An 18,288-nucleotide genomic window follows, 5' to 3' on the forward strand; every position below is an offset into this window, starting at 1 on the left:
TATATTAGTTAGAGTTTAGAAGAATGAGAGGTGATCTATTTGAAACATATGAGATTCTGAGGGGCCTTGACAGGGTAGATGCTGAGAGGATGTTTCCCCTCCTGGGGGAATCTAGAACAAGGGCACAGTTTCAAAATCTCCCATTTAAGACGGAGGTGGGGAGAAATTTATTCTTTTAGAGGGCTGCTAGTGTTTCTTCCCTAGCAAGCAGTGGAGCTCAGTGATTGAATACATTCAAGGCAAATTTTTGGGTCAAGGGTTATGCGTGGCAGGTAGGAAAGTGCAGTTCAGGCCACAGTCGGATCAGCCGTGATCTTATTGAATAGCGGAGCAGACTTGAGGGGCCGGGCCTACTCCTGCTCCTAATTCGTATGTTCTAATGTAGAAAAAAAAAACGCGTCTGTCAGATCCACAGCAGGAATATCACTACCCAGCCAAAACACGCAAATCGTTTTCTAAATATATTAACCCACAACTCTGAGGGACTACACAGCAAATATAATGTGCACACTTAGAGACGGTCTAAAGTCTCATCAGCCACATTTCTTAGGCCTGAAATATGTACCTTCAACTGAGACCCTGTTACTGAAGCAGTCCACGCCCATATGCAGCAAGACTTGGACAACATTCAGACTTGGACTGATAAGTGACAAGTGAGATTCACGCCACACAAGTGCCAGGCAATGACCATTTCCAACAAGAGAGAATCTAACTATCTTCTTCTTGACATTCAATGGCATTACCATTACTGAATCCCCCACTATCAACATTCTACAGGTTACCATTGGTCAGAAACTGAACTGGACCAGCCATATAAATACTGTGGTACACGAGCAGGTCAGAGGCCAGGAATTCTGAAGAGAGTAACTCGCCTCCTGATTCCCCAAAGCCTGTCCACCATCTGCAAGGCACAAATCAGGAGTGTGATGGAATACACCCCCCCGCAATTTGCCTGGATCAGTGCAGCTCCAACAACACTCAAGGTGCTTGATACCATCCAGGGCAAAGCAACCCTCTTGATTGGCACCCCATCCACCAGATTCAACATTCATTCCCTCTATCACGGATACACAGTGGCAGCAGAATGCAGGCTCAATCTCTTCAATCTCCCCTCATAGGACAGTCCTGCCATCCCAAGGATTATTCATATGAACATACAAATTAGGAGCAGGAGTAGGTCACTTGGCCCCTCAAGCCTGCTCCGCCATTCAACAAGATCAGGCTGATCTGATTGTATCCTCCCGTCTACCCCCCCCAATAACCTTTCACTCCCTTGTTTATCAAGAATCTATCTACCGAGGCTTTAAAAATAGTCAAAGGCTCCGATTCCACTGCCTTTTGAGGGAGAGAGTTCCAAAGGCTTACAACTCTCAGCGAAAAAAATTCTCCTCATCCAAATGCTTATTTTTAAACAGTGACCCCTAGTTCAAGACTCTCCCACAAGAGCAAACATCCTCTTCACAGCCACCTTGTCAAGACCCCTCAGGATCTTATATGGTTCAATCAAACCACCTCTTACTCATCTAAACTCCAGTGGGTACAAGCCTAGCCTGTCCAACCTTTCCTCATAAGACAGCCTCCCAATTCCTGGTATTGGCCTAGTAAACCTTCTCTGAATTGCTTCCAATGCATTTACATCCTTTCTTAAATAATGAGACCAATACTGTACACAGTACTCCAGATGTGGTCTCACCAATGTCCTATATAACTGAAGCATAACCTCCCTATTCTTGTAGTCAATTCCCCTCGCAATAAACAATAACATATGTTACGACAGGTCCCTGGGCAAGGTTCCCCAATTTGTTATGATCCTAGACGAGATACCCCAAATTGTTGACTTCCTGAACGGGACCCCAATTTTGTTGTGCTCCTGGGTGAGGAGGAATGAGCTGGCTCCCCTTATTTATTCAACCCCCTCAGATAGTCGCAACAAGGTTTAATTTAAAAGGGATCCCTTCCCTCGTGGATACCTTTTCCCAGCCCAAATATATTTATGTTTTAGAAGGAGCCAATTTAACCAGTCTTTTTGAGTCAAAGAAAGAGTAAATTTATTAGTTACTGAATCTCAAGAAAAAGTAATGAAAACGCAACACAAATACACACAGATGAAAAATGAGAAGTTGAGCCCAAATAATAAAAGTTTTTAAAGATATACGAATCAGTCTTTGGCATGTTCATGAAGAGTAGATGGCGAAACTTTGCAGCCGTTTAATCGGGTGATTCTGGTGGAGCTGCCTTTGGCAGTTGAGCAGTTGGCTTGGAGACATCTGATTCTGCAGGTTAGCTGAAGGAGTTGTCCTGTTTCCTTTTTGACTGTGGCTTTGCTGACTTGCCTCCAGCCAGAGAGAGAGGAGAGAGAGACTTTTACCTGCAAGTTGCAGGGATGCCTAGTTGATGTTCTTCTGCTGTGACCTTCATCTCTAACCAAAGTCCGGTGAACCTCTGCTGCACTTCCTTAAGTATGTAAGGGAACCAAAACTGAACATAATGCTCCAGGTATGGTCTAACCAAGGTTCTATACAATTGAAGCAAGACACCTTTACTCCTGTACTTAAATCCTCTTGCGATAAAGGCCAACATACCATTTACCTTCCTAGTTGTTTGCTGCATCCGCATGCTAGCTTTCAGTGACTCATTAACAAGGATACTCAGGTCACTTTGGACATCAATACTTCCCAATCTCATACCATTTAAGAAATGCTCTGCACCTCCATTCTTCCTATCAAAATGGATAACCCGACACTTATTCACAATATTTGCTATCTGCCATGTTCTTGCCCACTCATTAAGCCTGTCCAAATCCCCTTGAAACCTCTTTACATCATCCTCACAATTCACATTTCCACCTAGTTTTGTATCATCCGCAAGCTTGGAAATATTACATTTGGATCCCACATCCAAATCATTGATTTAGATTGTGAATTGCTGGGAGCCAAGCACTAATATTTGCGATATGCCACTAGTCACAGCCTGCCAATCTGAGAATGACCCATTTATTCCTTCTCTCTGTTTTCTGCCTGTTAACCAATCCTCAATCCATGCCACTATATTACCTCAACCTCATGTGCTCTAATTTTATTTACCAACCTCCTGTGTGGGACTTTATTGAAAGCCTTTTGAAAATCGAAATAATTTGAAAATAGATCCACAAATTGTTATCCAACTGTTCTACCTACCATCTAAATAAAACCTGTTAAAAAATTAAGTTTCAAAAATCAAATACACAAATAGCTGTCTGGAGATTTTTTTTTTAAACAATGTTGTGAATTTGTATAAAAGCAAAATGCTACTACTGTTAGAAATCTGAACTGGGTAGAGAAAATGGTGGAAATACTCAGCATGTTGGCCATTGGTGATGGAGAGATGCGGTTATCACAGCTACCTGGTGACAGGATTAAACATCACACAGCTACAGGGCATACAATACTCATTCATGTTAACATGATGCCCGTAGCCATTGAAATATGATCATGTGCACACTGAAGACTTAACAACTTCTGACCTTGACAGTTCTAATTCCTGTCTTTCATCTCCCACAGGCTCATCAAGCTGCACACAGGAGCTGGTGCAGGAGGGAAATGAAGACCTCTCGGAGGAGATTACTCATTCTGAAGATACAACTTCGCTCAACTCAAGCAGAATGTCAACTCAGATACACAGACTTCGATGGGACCAGCAAGATAGGTAGTTGGGTTCTCACATGGTATCTCACACATCACAGATGAGCAGGAACAGGTGGTGGAGACAGGGAGGGCAATGGAAAGCCCCCTCGGAGGGCACAGGGCACTCCAAGCTCCGTTCAGTTGGACATAGATCTTGAGCCTTGGAGGCCATTGATGAAGAAGAGCAGCAGCAGAAAATGAGTGAGTTTCTGTCAGTCTTTCCAGCTGCGTCGTGCAAGCTTGGAGAAAGATTGCAAAGCTCTGCCTCTAACATGTGTGCCATGATGTCTAAGGCCTTTGGACGATATCTAGGTCCATGTAAAGAGTGACCACCTGCATGGAGCATCTGGTGCATCAAACAATAGAGTGAATGCTGGCCCTCACCTACGCCTCCCACAGTCAGAAAGCAACCTTAAACAGGATGGAGGAAAACCTAGTCTTGGTCATTCAATGATGAGCAGAAAAGCGCTTTCCAGCTCATTGCTAGTAGGGAAGTGCAGGTGGGCCATGAGAGAGAAGATTGAGAAATAGGACATGGAAGTGGGGGCTGTGCTGAAAGCACTCCAACTTCTCACCTGTTATCCACCAGCCACACTCCCCCCCACTGCCTGCTTCTCCCCCACGCACCCCCTCCACCCCCCTCATCACCCCCAGTCCCTCAGCCAGAGCCCTCCATGTGTCCCAATGGCCACTCAGGTGCAGGGGGAGGCAGATTTTGGCCGGGCCTGTTGGGTTCCAAAGCCCAGAAGATGTTGGCCAAGAGCATCTCAGGGAAGGGATATTAGTAATCTGCCTCTACCCCTAAAGCTAGATGGGTTGCACCATGTAGGAGTAGTAGAAAATGGAAGAATAAAGATGTATATTTGCACAAGTGTTTTTTTTTAAATAATAATTACGTTTCTGTTTAACTTTTCTGTACAATTTAAATGTTTTGTCTACTCCTTTTTTCTGTATTGCCCATTTTTGCCAGCTGCCTGACAAGTGACCTTCAGAATAGTGGTGAAGGAATAAGAGCCATGGGTGTCTGTGACAGGGCTGCTTTGTTGATAGTGGGACTGCTTCCTGTCAGGGGGGAAATGGGTAGTTAAAACATTTCAGAATTTGGCTGCCAGATGGGTTTAGTGCTTCAGTCTTACTGTAGTGTGCTAGAATTAGGGCATCTTGAACAACCCAGGCTGCCATGTGCACTGCTGCTGGTGTCCCCACCACATCAAATCCTTCATTCTCCTGCTCCTCATGTTACTCCTCCACCTCCTCTGAGGAGGAGGCAGAGTGCTCAATAACTCCTTCCTCTTTGAGCTCCAGTCTTTGCTGTTGTGTTATATTTTGAAAGGTGCAGCACACCACTATAATTCTGGATACCTAGCCTGGTGCATGCTAAAGGATGTCCCCAGATCTGCCCAGGCACCTAAAGCACATCTTCAGTATCCGCCTTACTTGCTGGGTGACAGCTCATGTGATCAGGTGGCTCTGATTGTAAATCTTCAGGGCATCATAGGCTGGGTTGCTCATGGGGGTCAACAACCACATCGTCTCTGAGTTGCCTTTTTGCTAAAGAGCCATTGGCTAACTCTGCTTCAAGATATGAAGAGTCCAGGGAGACTGGACTGGCGCAGTATGAAAGGATGATGACAGCTCCCTGGTAATCTTGCACAAACATGCATGATAATCCCTTTGTGGTTGCATATGCGAGCTGCACATTGGTGGAATGGAAGCCCTTGTTGATCAAGATCCCAGTGTGATATAGGGGCGTACATCTTGATTTGCCATGTGTGCACAGTTGATCACTCCCTGTACCAATGGGAAGCCAGCCAGAGCCAAAAAGCAAAGCGTCTGCTCGTTCTGACTAACCTCATGAGTTGCTAAGCGTGCCTAAGTCCTGGCCCTGGCGAACATGGCATTGATCACATGCACAATGCATTTGTGGGCAGCTGATTCTGCAAATATCTCCTGTTGAATCCTGGAAGGAGACAGAAGCAAAGAAGCTAAAACCTCTGGCAATGCATATCCACCTAGGTCTTCATCCAGGTAGTTGAAAATATCAGTGACCAACTGACGAATTACCCAAGCCTCCCAAGGCACTGGTACTTGAGCATGCCCAGGAAGCTGAACCTCTGCCTGTAAACCCAGTGTTGGGTGTACAGCCTTCTGAGAGGCAGAGCTCTGTGCTCATCCCCTCGCTCCTGTGGAGTAGCAGATGATTGAAGAGAAGTCTGTTGCTGCTGCTGCTCTTTCCGCTAATGCTGCTGCTACTCATTTAGTTCCTCATCTGTGGCCCAAAGTAAAACAGCACAGGCAGCATCCATGTTGAACATAGGTGCAAACATATGAACAAGGAGCAGGAGTAGGCGATTCAGCCCCTCAAGCCTGCTCCATCATTCAATATGATTGTAGCTGGTCTGATAGTAACCTTAAATCTGTATCCCACCTACCCCTGATAACCCATCACCCCTTGCTTACCAAGAATCTATCCACTTCTGCCTTAAAAATATTCAAAGACCTTCCAACACCTTTTCAGGGAGAGAGTTCCAAAGACTCACGACCCTCAGTGAAAAAATTCACCTCATCTCAGTTTTAAATGGGAGACCCCATATTTTTAAACAGTGACCCCTAGTTCATGATTTTTCCATAAGAGGAAACATCCTCTCCACATCCACTGTCCCGACCTTCAGGATCTTATATGTTTCAATCAAATCGCCTCTTACTCTTCTAAACTCCAGCAGATACAAGCCTAGTATGTCCAACCTTTCCTCATAAGACAACCCACCCATTCCAGTTATTAGTCTAGACAACTCTCGCTGAACTGCTTCCAATGCATTTACATCCTTCTTTAAATAAGTTGACCAATACTGTAATAAAAACAGAAAATGCTGGAAAAATTCAGCAGGTCTGACAGCATCTGTGGAGAGAGAAACAGAATTAACATTTTGAGTCCATATGACCCTTGTTCAATACTGTGCACAGTACTCCAAATGTGGTCCCACTAGTGCCCTGTACAACTGAAGCATAACTTTCCTACTTTTGTGTTCAATTCCCCTCACAATAAATGATAACATTCTGTTAGCTTTCCTAATTACTTGCTGTACTTGCATACTAGCCTTTTGTGATTCATGCACTAGGGCACCTAGATCCCTCTGAATCTCAGAGCTCTGCAACCTCTCACCATTTGGTTAATATGCTTCTCTTTTATTCTTCCTGCCAAAATGGACAATAGCCCATTTTCCCACATTATACTCCATTTGCCAGATCTTTGCCCACTCACTTAACCTATCTATATCTTTTTGTAGCCTCCTTATGTCCTCTTCGTAACTTACTTTCGTACCTATCTTTCTGTCATCAGCAAATTTGGCAGCCATCCCATCCATCCCTTCATCCAAGACATTTATATATGTTGTAAACAGTTGAGGTCCCAGCACTGATCCCTGTGGCACACCTCTCATTACAACTTGCCAACCTGAAAAAGACCTATTTATGGCTGCTCTCTGCTTCCTGTTAGCCAGCCAATCTTCTATCCATGCCAATATGTTACCCTCTATACCATGAATTTTAATTTTCTGCAATAACCTTTGATGTGGCACCTTATCAAATACCTTCTGGAAATCTAAGTACAGTACATCCACCGGTTCCCCTTTATGCACAGCACATGTTACTTCCTCAAAGAACTCCAATAAGTTGGTTAAACACAATTTCCCTTTCGCCAAACCATGTTGACTCTGCCTGATGACCTTGAGCTTATCCAAGTGCCTTGCTATAACTTCTTTAATAATAGCTTCTAACATTTTCCCTACTACAGATGTTAAGCTAACTGGCCTGTAGTGTCCTGCTTTCTGTCTCCCTCCCTTTTTGAATAATGGAGTTACATTTGCAATCTTCCAATCTAATGGGACCTTCCCCGGATCTAGGGAGTTTGGAAAATTAAAACCAGTACATCAACTATCTTACGACACACTTCTTTTAAGACCTTAGGATGAAGTCCATCAGGACTGAGGTTTTGACAACTCGGAAGTGTAGATCAAATGCACCAAAATCCAAAGTAGTGGAAATCGCCTCCAAGTTGTTTTCAACCTCATGGCCCAGCATATCCCCCAGACTATCATTATCACCAAGCCAGGGGATCAACCCTGGTTCAATGAAGAGTGCAGGAGGGAATGCCAGGAGCAGCATCAGCGGTACCTAAAAATGAGGTGCCTGCCTGGTGAAACTACAATACAAGACTACTTGGATGCCAAACAGCGGAAGCAGCATGCAATACACAGGGCTAAATTGTGGTGGACAATTAAACAAAAAGCAGGAGGAGGAGGCTCCACAAATAACCCTATCCTCAATAATTGGGAGCCCAGCACATCAGTGCAAAATAAGACAAGGCTGAAGCATAGAAACATGGAAAATAGAAGCAAGAGTAGGTCATTCGGCCCTTCGAGTCTTCTCTGCCATTCAATATGGCCATGACTGATCCCCTGTCTCGACGCCATTCTCCCAATCTCTCCCCATACCCCTTGATGCGTTTAGAGTCTAGAAATCTACTTCCTTCTTAAATATATTCAGTGACTCAGCCTCCACAGCCTTCTGTGGTAGAGAATTCCACAGGTTCACATCCTCTGAGTGAAGAAGTTTCTCCTCATCTCAGTCCTAAGTGGCCTACCCCATATCCTGAGACTGTGACCCCTTGTTCTAGACCCCCTAGCCAGAGGAAACATCATTGCTGCATCCGGTCTGTCCATCCCTGTCAGAATTTTATATGCATTAATGAGTTCCCCTCTTATTCTTCTAAAATCCAGTGAACACAGGCTTAGTTGGCCCAATCTCTCTTCATACGACAATCCTGCCATCCCAGGAATCAGTCTGGTGAACCTTCACTGCACTCCCTCTATAGCAAGTATATTCTTTCTTAGGTAAGGAGACCAAAACTGCAAACAGTACTCCAGATGTGGTCTCACCAAGGCCCTGTATAACTGCAATAAGACATCCTTGCTCCTGTACTCAAGTCCTCTCACAAAGAAGACCAACATACCATTTGCCTTCTTAACTGCTTGCTGCACCTGCATGCTTGCTTTCAGTGATTGGTGTGCAAGGACGCCCAGGTCCCTTTATACATCAACATTTCCCAATCTGTCACCATTTAACTAATTCTGTTTTTCCTGCTGAAGTGGATAACTTCACACTATCCATGTTATACTGCATTTGCCAGGTACTTGCCCATTCATTCAACCTGTCTAAATTGCCTTGAAGCCTTTTAACACCCTCCTCATCACTCACATTCCCAACAAGTTTCGTGTCATCTGCAAACTTGGAAATATTACATTTGGTTTCCTTATCCAAATCATTGATATACATTGTGAATAGCTGGGGCCCGAGCACTGATCCCTGCGGTACCCCACTAGTCACCGCCTGCCAGTCCAAAAAGGACCTGTTTATTACACTCTGTTTCCTTCTGCTAACCAATTCTCAATCCACGCCAACATATTACCCCCAACCCCACGTGCTTTAATTTTGCACACTAACCTCTTATGTGGGACTTTATCAAAAGTTTTCTGAAAATCCAAATACACCACATCCACTGGTTCTCCCTGATCTATTCTGCTAGTAATGTCCTCAAAAAACACCAGTAGATTTCCCTTTCATAAATCCATGTTGACTTTGTCAAATCCCATTGATATTTTCTAAGTGTCCTGTTATCACATCCTTTATAATAGACTCTAGCGTTTTCCCTACCACTGATGTTAGGCTAACTGGTCTGTAATTCGCTGTTTTCTTCCTCCCTCCTTTTTTAAATAGTGGGGTTACATTTGCCACCCTCCAATCTGCAGGGACTGTTCCAGAATCTACAGAATTTTGGAAGATGACAAACAATGCATCCATTATTCCCATGGCCACCTCCTTTAATATTCTGGGACGTAGATTATTGGGCCCTGGGGGTTTATTGGCTTTCAGTCCCATTAATTTCTGCAGCACTATTGTTTTAGTAATACTAAGTTCCTTCAATTCCTCCTTCTCACTAGACCGTTGGTTCCTTAGTATTTCTGAAAAGTTATTTGTGTCTTCTTCCGTGAACACAGAACTAAAGTAATTGTTTAATTGCTCAATCTCTTGGCCCTCAATTGATTCTAAACTGCTCCCAATCCTCAGGCTTGCTCCTTTTTCTAGCAACTTTATATGATTCCTCTTCGGATCTAATACTATCCTTAATTTCTTTTGTTAGCCATGGTCCACTTTTCCTGTTGTGTTTTTGCACCAGAAAGGAATGTATAGCTGTCACACTGCATACATTCGTTCCTTAAATATTATCCATTGCCTAACCACCGTCATGCCTTTTAATGAAGTTCCCCAATCTATCTCAGCCAACTCATGCCTCATACCTTCATAGTTTCCTTTGTTAAAATTTAGGACCCTAGTTTCAGATCTAGGATAGCCTGTTCCCTAGTCGGTTCCTCATCGTATTGGTCTAAAAAAACCATCTTGTACACACTCCATGAATTCATCCACCACAGTATTATTGCTAATTTGGTTTGCCCAGTGTATATGTAGATGTCTAATTTCCTGTTTAATGCCGTCCCCTACCTTACCACTACTGTTTGGAGGCCAAGAGACAACTCCCACTACTGGTTTCCACCCCTTGTTGCTTCTTACCTCCACCCAGACTGATTCTACATCTAGATTTTCTGAACCAATATCCTCTCTCATTATTTCATCCTTAAATAGCAACACCGCACCACCTCCTTTTCTTTTTCACCTGTCCGTCTAAATATCGAGTACCCTTGAATATTCCATTCCCAGCCTTGGTCACCCTGCAACCATGGGCAGAATTTTGCCCTTGGTGGGCATGCGGGCCCCACCGGCTCAGCGGCAGGCGGACAGCCGACCCCCGCCACCGAAATGGGGCCCGCCGCCATTTTGAGTGGGCAGGCCAATTAAGGCCCGCCCAGCGGCCTGCCCAACAGAAAGCGCTATGCACTTCCTGTGCAGGGGGGGGAGGGATTCCGCAGCTGTCAAAGTGCGCTCTTTCGCGCATGCGCGCCAAAGAGCGCACTGCTCCCTGAGGCAAAGTGCTGTCTCAGGGAGATTAGTGGCAGTGTAAAAAGCTGAAAAAATAGAAAAATAAAAATATTATTAACATGTCCCCCTCATGTGACAATGTCACACGAGATGGGACATGTTAATAAAAATGACATAAACTTTATTAAACTTTTTAAAAATGGACATGAAACCTCATCCTGCCAGCGGATGAAGTTTCATGTTTTATCAGAAGCCCGCTGGGGCTCCTGGCCTGCCCGCCAGCCTTAAGGTTGGACGGGCAGGTCTTTAACTATCTTAATTATCCTGTCAATGGCCTTAATTGCCCATTGACAGGTCGGCGGGCGGACAGCTGATTTCGCTGTCCGCCCACCTTCCTAAAAATTTAAAGGATGACGTCGGGGGTTCCTCCCAATGTCATCCCGTGTCATTTTCCTGTCGGCGAGCGGGCCCCGCCCCCAAATCACCGACGGGAAAATCCTGCCCCATGTCTTTGTAATTGCAATCATATCATACACATTTACATCTATTTGCGCCGTTAATTCATCTACCTACTACTAAGATAGAAGGAAGCATTTGCAACCATCTTCAGCCAGAAGTGCCGAGTGGATGATTCATCTTGGCCTCCTCCTGAACTTCCTAGAATCACAGGTGCCAGTCTTCAGCCAATTCAATTTGCTCCACATGAAATCAAGAAATAGCTGAAGGCACTGGATACTGCAAATTCTATGGGCCCTGACAACATCCCAGCAATAGTACTGAAGACTTGAGTTCTAGAACTAGCTGCGGCACTAGCAAAGCTGTTCCAGTACAGCTACAACAATGGTAATGTGGAAAATTTCCCACATATATCCTGTCTACAAGTGGCAGGATAAATCCAATCCAGCCAAATACCACCCCATCAGCCTCCTCTTGACCATCAGCAAAGTGATGAAAGGTGTCATCGACAGTGCTACTAAGCAGCATTTACTCAGGAATAACCCACTCACTGATACTCAGTTTGGGTTCTGTCAAAGTCACTCAGCTCCTGACCTCATTACAACCTTGGTGAAAACAAGGCCAAAAGTTCTGAACTCCAGAGGTGAGGTGAGAGTGACTGCCCTTGACATCAAGGCAGCATTTGACCAAGTGTGACATCAAGGAGCCCAAGCACAACTGAGTCAATGGGAATCAGGGGGAAACTTTCCATTTGCTGGAGTCATATCCAGCACAAAGGAAGGTGATTGTAATTGTCGAAGGTCAATGATCTCAGTCCCCGGACATCACTGCAGGAGTTCCTCAGGGTAGTGTCCTAGGCCCAACCATCTTCAGCTGCTTCATCAATGACCTTCCTTCCATCATAAGGTCAGAAGTGGGATGTTCACTGATGCTTCCACAGTGCCATTCACAATTCCTCAGATACTGAAGCAGTCTTTGTCATATGCAGTAAGACTTGAACAACAATCAGGCTTGGGCTGATAAGTGGCAAGTAACATTCGCACCACAACAAATGCCAGACAATAATCATCTCCAACAATAGAGAATCTAACAGTCTCCACTTGACACTCAATGACATTACCATTGCTGAATCCCCCACTATCAACATCCTGGGGTTACCATTAACCAGAAACTTAACTGGACCAGCCATATAAATACTGTGGCTACAAGAGCAGGTCAGAGGCTGGGAATTCTGAGGTGAGTAACTCACCTCCTGACTCCCCAAAGCCTGTCCACCATCTACAAGTCACAAGTCAGGAGTGTGATGGAAACCTCTCCACTTGCCTGGATGAGTGCTCCAAGAACATTCAAGAAGCTCAACACCATCTAGGACAAAGCAGCCCACTTGATTGGCACTCCATCTACCAACTTAAACTCTCACTCCCTCCACCATTGACACATAGTGTGCATAATATACAAGATGCACTGCAACAACTCACCAAGCCTCCTACAATAGCATCTTGCAAACCTATGACCTCTACCACCGAGAAGGAATAGGGCAGCAGATGCATGGGAACACCACCACCTGCAAGTTCCCCTTCAAGAAACACACCATCCTGAATTGGAACTATATCATCATTCTTTCACTGTCGCTGGATCAAATCCTGGAACTCCCATTCCAGTAGCACTTTTGGTTTACCTGCCTGATGGACTGCAGCAGATGAAGAAGCTGGCCCATCACCACTTTCTCAAGAGCAATTGGGATGGGCAACAAATGTTGGCCTCGTCAGTGATGCCCACGTCGATGAAAGAATAGAAAAAATGGTTGGAAATCACCTTCAAAGCAGTTAAAGCACCCTCTCAGAACACATCCTGTCAGCAAAAACTTTTCATTGAGGCAAGGAAGCAGGTGAGGCACCTCGGCACTTAAAGGGTATTTTGCCTGTCAGTTGTTCAGCCCCCTCAAATCCTCCTCCTGCAATTTCACTGGTGAGTTCCACTAAGCTTGGGAAATCTGTCCACACAGTTAAAGTTCAGATGCACAGTTAAACAGCTGTTTGTGAGCACTTTACATTTTGTAGCTGGCAATCCCCCTCTCCCATGGGAATTTGCAGCACACAGCCAAAAGTTAAAGGTGAACATTGGTGGGTTGCTTCTGGCTTCTTGAAGCGCTGTCAATTTCAACCCTCATAACAGAATCACAGAATTGTTATGGTGTAGAAGGAGGCCATTCAGCTAATTGTATCTGCACCAGCTCCCTGAGCATTTTACCTTAGTGGCAATCTCCTGCCTTTTCCCCATAACCCTGCACATTGTTTCTATGTAAATAATCATCCAGTGCCCTCTTGAATGCCTCAATTGAACCTGCCTCCACTGCAATTCCAAGCAGTGCATTCCAAACCCTAACTACTCGCTGTGTGAAATTTTTTTTTCTCTCCTCGCATTTGCTTCTTTTGCAAAACACTTTAAAACTGTGCCCTCTGGTTCTCGATCTGTTTACGAGCGGGAACAGTTTCTCCCTATCTACTCTGTCCAGACTCCTCATTATTTTGAAAACTTCTATCAAGTCTCCTCTCAGCCTTCTCCTCTCCAAGGAAAACAGTCCCAGCTTCTCCAATCTTTCCTCATAACTGAAGTGTCACATCCCTGGAACCATTCTTGTAATGGTGGGGAAACCTCTAGAAACAATTATTTGAGTTAGAATTAATAGTCACATGGGAAAATGTGGATTGATTCGGAAGAGTCAGCATGGATTTTTTAAAGGAAAATCGTGTCTAACTAACTTGCTGGAGTTTTTTTGAAGAGGTAACAGAGAAGGCTGATGAGGGCAAAGCCATTGATGTGATGTATATGGGCTTCCTAAAGGCGTTTGATACAGTGCCACACAACGGACTTGTGAGGAAAGTCATAGGTCATGGAATAAAAGGGACATTAGCAACATGGATACAAAATTGGCTGAGGGATAGGAAACAGAGAGTAACAGTTAGTGGGTATTTTTCAGGCTCGAAGGAGGTTTGTAGTGGAGTTCCCCAGGGGTCGGTATTGGGACCCTTGCTTTTTCTGATATAGATAAGTAACCTAGATCTTGATGTGCAAGGGGCAATTTCAAAATTTGCAGATGACACAACACTTGGGAGAATTATAAACTGTGAGGAAGATAGTATAGAACTTCAAAAGGACATTGGCACATTGGTGGAGTGGGCAGATAGGTGGCAGATGAAGTTCAATGCAGAGAAGTGTGAGGAGATACACTTTGGTACAAAGAACATGGAGAGACAGAATAAAATAAAGGGTACTATTCTAAAGGGTGTGCAGGGTGTATATGTACATAAGTCACTAAAGGTGGCAGGACAGATAGGGAGAGCTGTTTCTAAAGCATATGGTATTCTAAGCTTCATTAATAAGGGCATAGAGTACAAGAGCAGGGAGGTTATGATGAACTTATATAAGACACTGGTTAGACCTCAGCTGGAGTATTGTGAATAGTTCTGGGCGCCACAATATAGGCAGGAGGTGAACACATTGGCACCAACCACCCACTCCCAAAACTGTTCACTTTACCTGGGTTTCAGGTCATGAACTTCCTTCAGAGCTGTAGAAAGTTAAAAAGATTTTACAGGTTTTTGGCAAGCCCAGAGGCATGTAAGTGGGAGAGGAGGGAAAGAACCAAAGCAAAGGTCTGTGATAGGGTGGACTACAAGAAAGCTTACAAAAGGGATGATGCTGCATGTGAATTAGTGCATGGATTTACTTTCAGAACTCTGACAATGTTTGGATAAAATACTAATGATAATAAAATAAATTATATTTTAAGTTTTGAAAAATGCAATTTTCCATGAGATCAAGCCTAGCTTATAATCTTGAACTGCTTTCAAGAAACTCTGAGTATGGGTTTACATAATTCAGCTGGTTTTCAGCTTGTCAATGAACATTCCCTTTGGAGGAGAGATTCTAGATTTCTGCTATTCTGTATGTGAACAAGAGATTCCTGATTTTGATCCTGAATGACCTAGATTATTTCCCCTGGTTCATGATTCCCCCATTAGAAGAAATCATTTCTCTGTGTTTACCCAATTGGCTGCTTTTAACATTTTAAGCACCTTGCTTTTCTATACTCAAGGGAACACAAGCTAAGTTTAAGCATTCTATCCTTATAATTGAACCCTCAGAGCCCTGGTATCATTTGGTGAAGCTGCACTATACCTCCTTCAAGGCCAATCGATCTCTCTTGAGGCGTCCAAAACTGGGTACAGTTAAATATTACACCACTCATGGGAAAATAACACAGGGTAAATGCACAGTACTATGACTTTTTCTTTGACCCATACCCCCTTTGAGCACAGTTCCCCATTTGAGTATAAAATTGGTGAATGCATCTTATGTTTGAAGCTAAAATGTGGTTGATTTCAAAATAGATGAGCAGCTTATTTTGACCTTTAAAGCTGGGAGCTGCTTAGATCCAATTATAGTTCATCATTGCAATTGATGGCTGCCACTTCCACTGATACTGGAGACCTTTCCATTGTTGCTAATTCATTTGGCTCCTGTGTTCAGGTAAATCTTTAGTGAAATCCTAGTATTTAATGGAAACCACAACCACATCAAACCCTTCATAACACCACATTGGGGTAAAAGGAGTGGAGGGGATGGGGAGTGGTCAATTTTGGCTACCAACTTCCTACATTTTAAGATACCCGAATGATATCTGACTTAATAATGGGTCGAGCCATTTTTCACATAGCTGGGATGGCCACCTGGTACAGGAGATGACAGCAAACTTGAAGGGTTGCTGCATGAAAGGAGGGAGCCTGAATGAAAAAAAGGACCATGGGTGAAGTCAGTGAGCAGCGGGCCAAGGAAAGTTAGATATCAAATAAGGAGTTAGATCAGGAGGGGATCAAGGTCGTAGGAAGTGCCTCTTAAATTTTCTCAGAAGGAGTTCTTGTGGTGCAGGGCGTAGTGTCCCTGTCTCTGGTCCAGATGCTCCAGGTTCAAGTCGACTCCAGGACTTGATGGACATCGAAGGTGCATTCATAATGTGGCCAAACAGGTTGAGGATCAACCTGAAAATCCTTCCAATAGGTCTATAGCATACATAGCATAAGAGTGGGAGAGTCTCCTCATCAGCCAAAACCAGCAGGCAGCTATGGCAAACCACTGCAGTACCTTGCCAAGCATAACCATAGAGAAGCAGATGGAAGACCATGGTTACCAATATCCTCTTAAAGCTTAGTATCTGAAAAGAGAGGGAGAGAAAAACAACGCGTGGGGTGTCAGCAGATGAGTCACTCACCACAGAACTCCCAGTCTCTGAGTTGTATCCACAGTATTTATATGGCTGGTTTCAGGCCCAGGGTGTTGGCGGTGGGGATTCAGCAATATTAATGCTGCTGATTTTCAAATGGAGATGGCTAGATTCTGAAGTTGTGGTCAGTTTCAGAGGGGAGTTCATCCCTAGGAAGAAGAAGCATACTAAAGGGAGGACGAGACAACAATAGCTGACAAGGGGAGTCAGGGACAGCATAAAAGCTAAAGAGAAAGCATACAATGCGGCGAAGATCAGTGGGGAACCAGGGGATTGGGAAGCCTACAAAGACCAACAGAGGACAACTAAAAAAGAAATAAGGAGGGAGAAGATTAAATATGAGGGTAAACTAGCCAGTAATATAAAAGAAGATTGCAAAAGTTTTTTAGATATATAAAGGATAAGGGAAAGGCAAAAGTGGACATTGGGCCGCTGGAAAATGACGCTGGAGAAGTAGTATTGGGGAACAAAGAAATGGCGGAGGAACTGAATAGGTACTTTGCGTCAGTCTTCACAGTGGAAGACACGAGTGACATCCCCAAAGTTCAAGAGAGTCGGGGGGCAGAGTTGAGTATGGTGGCCATTACCAAGGAGAAGGTGCTAGGAAAACTGAAAAGTCTGAAGGTGGATAAATCACCTGGACCTGATGGATTACACCCCAGAGTTCTGAAGGAGATAGCTGAAGAGATAGTGGAGGCGTTAGTGGTGATCTTTCAGGAATCTCTTGAGTCAAGGAGGGTCCCAAAGGACTGGAAAATCGCTAATGTAACCCCCCTGTTTAAGAAGGGAGTGAGGCAAAAGACAGGGAATTACAGGCCGATTAGCCTGACCTCGGTCGTTGGTAAGATTTTAGAGTTCATTATTAAGGATGAGATTTCAGAATTCTTGGAAGTGCATTGTAAAATAGGGCAAAGTCAGCGTGGTTTCATCAAGAGGAGGTCATGCCTGACAAATCTGTTAGAATTCTTTGAGGAGGTAATGAGTAGGTTAGACAAAGGAGAGCCAATGGATGTTATCTACTTGGACTTCCAGAAGGCCTTTGACAAGGTGCCGCACAGAAGGCTGCTCAGTAAGATAAGATCCCATGGTGTTAGAGGCAAGGTACTAGCATGGATAGAAGATTGGCTGTCTGGCAGGAGGCAGAGAGTGGGGATAAGGGGGTCCTTCTCAGGATGGCGGCCGGTGACTAGTGGAGTTCCACAGGGGTCGGTGTTGGGACCACAACTTTTCACTTTATACATTAATGATCTAGATGAAGGAACTGAGGGCATTCTGGCTAAGTTTGCAGATGATACAAAGATAGGTGGAGGGACAGGTAGTATTGAGGAGGTGGGGAGGCTGCAGAAGGATTTGGACAGGTTAGGAGAATGGGCAAAGAAGTGGCAGATGGAATACAATGTGGGGAAGTGTGAGGTCATGCACTTTGGTAGGAAGAATAGAGGCATAGACTATTTTCTAAATGGGGAGAGAATTCAGAAATCTGAAGTGCAAAGGGACTTGGGAGTCCTAGTCCAGGATTCTCTTAAGGTTAACTTGCAGGTTGAGTCAGTAGTTAGGAAGGCAAATGCAATGTTGGTATTTATTTCGAGAGGACTAGAATATAAAAGCAGGGATGTGCAGCTGAGGCTTTATAAGGCTCTGGTCAGACCACATTTAGAATATTGTGAGCAATTTTGGGCCCCGTATCTCAGGAAGGACGTTCTGGCCCTGGAGAGGGTCCAGAGGAGGTTCACAAGAACAATCCCAGGAATGAAAGGCTTAACATATGAGGAACGTTTGAGGACCCTGGGTCTATACTCGATGGAGTTTAGGAGGATGAGGGGGGATCTGATTGAAACTTACAGAATACTGAAAGGCCTGGATAGAGTGGACGTGGGGAAGATGTTTCCATTA

The 18,288-nt window shown here is 44.3% G+C and overlaps 1 long non-coding RNA gene across 1 annotated transcript in view; it reads left to right on the forward strand.

The window, feature by feature from the left end:
* Nucleotides 1-18,288, forward strand: part of LOC144690204 (uncharacterized) — a 46,221-nt gene that overhangs the window by 13,420 nt on the left and 14,513 nt on the right. The window contains exon 2 of the long non-coding RNA XR_013578810.1: nt 3,540-3,684. This is a non-coding gene — a long non-coding RNA (uncharacterized LOC144690204). The remainder of the gene's footprint in view (nt 1-3,539; nt 3,685-18,288) is intronic.

This window comes from Cetorhinus maximus, chromosome 2 (genome assembly GCF_964194155.1).
Source record: "Cetorhinus maximus chromosome 2, sCetMax3.hap1.1, whole genome shotgun sequence".
Taxonomy (NCBI): Eukaryota; Metazoa; Chordata; class Chondrichthyes; order Lamniformes; family Cetorhinidae; genus Cetorhinus; species Cetorhinus maximus.